Genomic DNA, 5,000 nt, shown 5'->3' with positions numbered 1-5,000 from the left:
TTCATATTCATTCATATCTAATTTATTCATTTTCATTCATATCTAATTTATTAATTTTCATTCATATCTAATTTATTCATTTTCATTCATATTTAGTCCTTCATTTAATCCTTCAGTAATTATTATTATTATTATTATTATTATTTTTTAGTTACTTCGATTTATTTCATTTAACGTTATATTTCCATGTCATGTTAAATGAATAATAAACTTGATATAATAACGATAAGTTGAGGAAAAATGGAAAGAGAATGTATAAAAAGAAATAGCAAAAGAGGAGGAAGACCAATAAGAAACGATGATAAGTAAGGAAAGACAAGACAATAAAGGATGGTAAGAAATGAGAAAAACAATAATAGAAGAACGAAGGGAAAAACATGACGTAGGCAAATAAAAAAAAAAAAAAAAAAAAAAAAAACGACGTAGGCAAATAGAACATTAAAAAATGAAGACAAAAAAAATATATATGAAAGAACACAAGACGAAATCAACGAAGAGAAGACGAAAACAAACAAACAAACAAACAAGAAAAGGCCATTAAAAGCTACGAAAGAAAGATAATAAAAGCAAAGACAAAAAAAGCGATCATAAACGAAATAAAAAGAACTTTGTTGTTAATCTCCCTTAATAATTTATTACATTATCATTACCTTCCCTTGATAACTTCTCCCTTTACCGTTAATCTCCCTTAATAACTTCTCCCTTCATCATTACCCTCCTTGATAATTTCTCCCTTTATCGTTAATCTCCCTTAATATTTTCTTCCATTATCATTACTCTCCCTTGATAACTTCCCCCTTTATCCTTACCCTCCCTTAACAACTTTTCCCTTTATCATTACCCTCCCTTAACAATTTCTCCCTTTATCATTACCCTCCCTTAACAACTCCTTTTCTCATTACCCTCTCGATAATTTCTCCCTTTATCATTACTCTCCCTTCACAACTTCTCGCTGCATCATTATCCTCCCTTAGCAACTTCTCTCTTCATCATTACCCTCCCTTGATAACTTCTCCCTTGATCATTACCCTCCCTTAACAACTTCTCCCTTTATCATTACCCTCCCTTGACAACTTCTCCCTTTATCATTACCCTCCCTTAGCAACTTCTCCCTTTTTCATTACCCTCCCTTGACAACTTCTCCCTTTATCGTTACCCTCCCTTAACAACTTCTCCCTTTATCATTACCCTCCCTTGATAACATCTCCCTTTATCACTACCCTACCTCTTTAACTTTTCCCTTCATCATTACCCTCCCTTAACAACTTCTCCCTTTATCGTTACTCTCCCTTAACAACTTCTCCCTTTATAATTACCCTCCCTTAACTTCTCCCTTTATCATTACCCTCCGTTGACAACTTCTCCCTTTATCGTTACTCTCCCTCGCTCCCCCTTGCGCCCAAAGATCGTCTTTTAACCGACATTCCAGGCCATGGGTGACGTACAGCTGACCGAAGCTTAATAAGGTTTAATAAGTGGAGTTGTTTCTCGGTAAATATTTCATGAAAATGTGATGAGGAGGAGCCGCAGGGTTTGGGGGAAGGAGGGGTGGGGGGAGGGGAGAAGGGAGGGTGGGGAGGGGAGAAGGGGGAGGGGAGGTGGGGAGGGGAGGGAGGGAGGGAGGGATAGAGGGAGAGAGGGGGGGAGGAAGGGGAGGGGAGGGGGGGAGGTGGGGGAGGGAGGGAGGAGGAAGATGGGAGGAGAAGGGAGGGAGGGGGGTTGGGAGGAGGAGAGGAGGGAGGGAGGGGAGGAGGGATAGAGGGAGGGAGGGAGGAGGGAGCGAAGGAAGAGGAGGAAGGAGAGAGAGAGGATGGGAGGAAGAGAGGGAGGGTGCGAGGAAGAGAGAGAGGGAGGGAAGGAGTGATAGAGGAAGGGTGGGAGCAAAGGAGGATGGGAGGGAGGAGGGAGGGAGGGTGTGAGCGAAATGATGGAGGAAGGAAGGATGAAGAGAAGAAGGGATAAAGGGAGAGAACTGGAGGAAGATAGGAGGGAGTGAAGGAAGGAAGGAGATAAAGAAGGAGGGAGGGAAGGTGGAAGGGAGGGTGAGACCGAAGGAGGATAGGGGGAGGGAGGGAGAGAGGAAGAAAGGTAGAGAAGAAACTTAAGGACTTAGGGAAGGAGGGGGAGGGGAGGAGGGAGGGAGAAGGTAGTCATGGGAACAGATTGGAGGCTGCTCTTCTGGGGATGGACTGAGGAGGGTGACGTAACCCGGACGTTTGTGGGCGTACACACACACACACACACACACACACACACACACACACACACACACACACACACACACACACACACACACACAAACACACACACACACACACACACACACACACACACACACACACACACACACACATACACACACACACACACACACACACGCGCGCGCGCGCGCGCGAGCGCGCACACACACACACACTCACACACACACACAAGAAAGACTTCTTTACTTCAACTGTATAAAAAAAAAATCATTCGTTATAAAATTATAAACCAGTAACCCACAATATTCACAATTAATCGTTTAATGTGGTAAATAGCACAAATAGAAATTATCAAACATTGAATAGAAATTGGTGACTAACCTCAATAGTGAGTAAAATAAAAGAAATGGATTGCAACATGAATTAATCCCAGAAGGAATTTAATATCAATTGCCCACAACCAATAGTAGCAAAGATGAAATATTTACAATAAAACAACACATAAGCGGACACCTAAAATGCACCTTAATTAAACCGAAGAAATCTCAATTCAGATTACTCATTAACTGATAATCTGAAATAATCTAAAAAAAAAAAAAAAAAAAAAAAAAAAAAAAAAAAAGTTTAAACACGCACAGTCTGACAGTTGCCAAAAGCCAAGGCTAGCTCCACATGTAGGGTGTGTGTGTGTGTGTGTGTGTGTGTGTGTGTGTGTGTGTGTGTGTGTGTGTGTAAAATGTACAATAAATGATAAGCGAGTTTCGTTAATTCAAATATAATCTGGAAATGGAGACTGGATCAGTATTCTTTTTTTTTTTTTTTTTTTTTTTTTTTTTTTTTTTTTTTTTAATAAGCAAATATTTGAGAGTGAGGATCTACGATCCCCTGTCCACCCTCTTCACCCTCCTCCATGCCTCCCCCTCCCCCTCTTCCTCCCCTTCCCTCTATTTATAAAAGAAACCCAACAAATGCTTGTGCACTTGAAATATATCCTTATACCTTCTCCTTTACATAAAATACTTTTAAAGCGTTCTAAGCAGGGGAGCGCTTGGGAAAGAATTCTTGCCAATAGGCCAAGAACTGTATCCTTCCCTGCTTAAAACAATTTCCAAGGCAGGTAAGCCCTGTTCAGTGATGCCAGACATGTGGAAGTGTCTTTCTATAGAGTACACATCGGAACAGTCCTTGGAGAGCATAGAAATGTCAAAATAGCACGCAACATACACATATTTGGGTTTTAAAAACAATAGACAAGTATTCCCACCAACAATCTCGGAGAGGGATAAGTTATGCATAAGTTGAGGATGGAGTTTATTTCATTGGCGGTTGGTAACAGTTTGATTTCAAAACAGCTGACAAGCAAGCGTCGCAGAGAAGTAAATAAATCTATCCTAACATCTTAACAAAGCGCAATATTTTCTCTTTTATTCATATAAAGTGCCTCTAAAACAGTGACACACCCTTCCGATGGGCAACCCTTACACTCTGACGTGTTATCGAAATAAATAAATATCCTTGAATTAAAATATAGGCCTACCCATTCCTATATATCCTATTTTATTAAGTTGAATATAACAAATCATCTAGCCATCTACGGGAGTCGCGAAATTCTTGAGTTAGCAAAAAAAAAAAAAAAAAAAAAAAATGTCTTGAGATTTGAGACAAGAACTTTCCCTGCTTAAAACGCTTCTAGGTTAACCAATTAAATTCACACTGGCACGATAAACATATGTGAAAAAGACATAACGATATGTGAGACATTCATGTGCAACAATTAGCTACAAACCTTCATTTTATTAGCCAAAACACCGGCGACTTTTCAGAGGAAGTTTCACACGCGTCCTACCTTCGAAAACCAAAACAAACACTCCACCGGTCGCTTACACTCCGGTGCAGACCTTGCCGGCATTTCAAATCTTTCCAAATAGATTTATTTCCTCGCTTACTAAATAGGAGTTCTATATTACCAAATCATTTTATCTGAATATCTGAATATTTTCAAACTTATTTATTCCCTCGGTTACTAAATAGGTTCTATGTTACTAAATCATTTGATCATAACCTTACGCAAGAATATCATCAGATTTCAAATCTTTTCAAATAGATTTATTTCCTCGCTTACTAAATAGGAGTTCTATATTACTAAATCATTTTATCTGAATATTTTCAAATAGATTTATTTCCTCGTTTACTAAATAGGAGTTCTATGTTACTAAATCATTTGATCATAACCTTACACAAGAATATCATCAAATTTCAAATCTTTTCAAATAGATTTATTTCCTCGCTTACTAAATAGGAGTTCTATATTACCAAATAATTTTATCTGAATATTTTCAAATAGATTTATTTCCTCGCTTACTAAATAGGAGATCTATATTACCAAATAATTTTATCTGAATATTTTCAAACTTATTTAGTCCCTCGCTTACTAAATAGGAGTTCTATATTACTAAATAATTTGATCATAACCTTACACAAGAATGTCATCAAATTACAAATAATTTTATCAAAACAAAGTTAATGTGCATAGTCTTATTTTTTTATCAGCCAAAGCATAAGGTCTTACCTTAAGTAGTAGATTATTAATGAAACCATATTGAAACTATTGACAATAGATATATGTGTGTGTGTGTGTGTGTGTGTGTGTGTGTGTGTGTGTGTGTGTGTGTGTGTGTGTGTGTGTGTGTGTGTGTGTGTGTGTGCGTGTGTGTGTGTGTGTGTGTGTGTGTGTGTGTGTGTGTGTGTGTGTGTGTGTAAAATGTACAATAAATGATAAGCGAGTTTCGCTAATTCAAG

This window comes from Penaeus vannamei, chromosome 43 (genome assembly GCF_042767895.1).
Source record: "Penaeus vannamei isolate JL-2024 chromosome 43, ASM4276789v1, whole genome shotgun sequence".
Lineage (NCBI taxonomy): Eukaryota > Metazoa > Arthropoda > Malacostraca > Decapoda > Penaeidae > Penaeus > Penaeus vannamei.
This window is presented reverse-complemented; position numbering follows the sequence as displayed.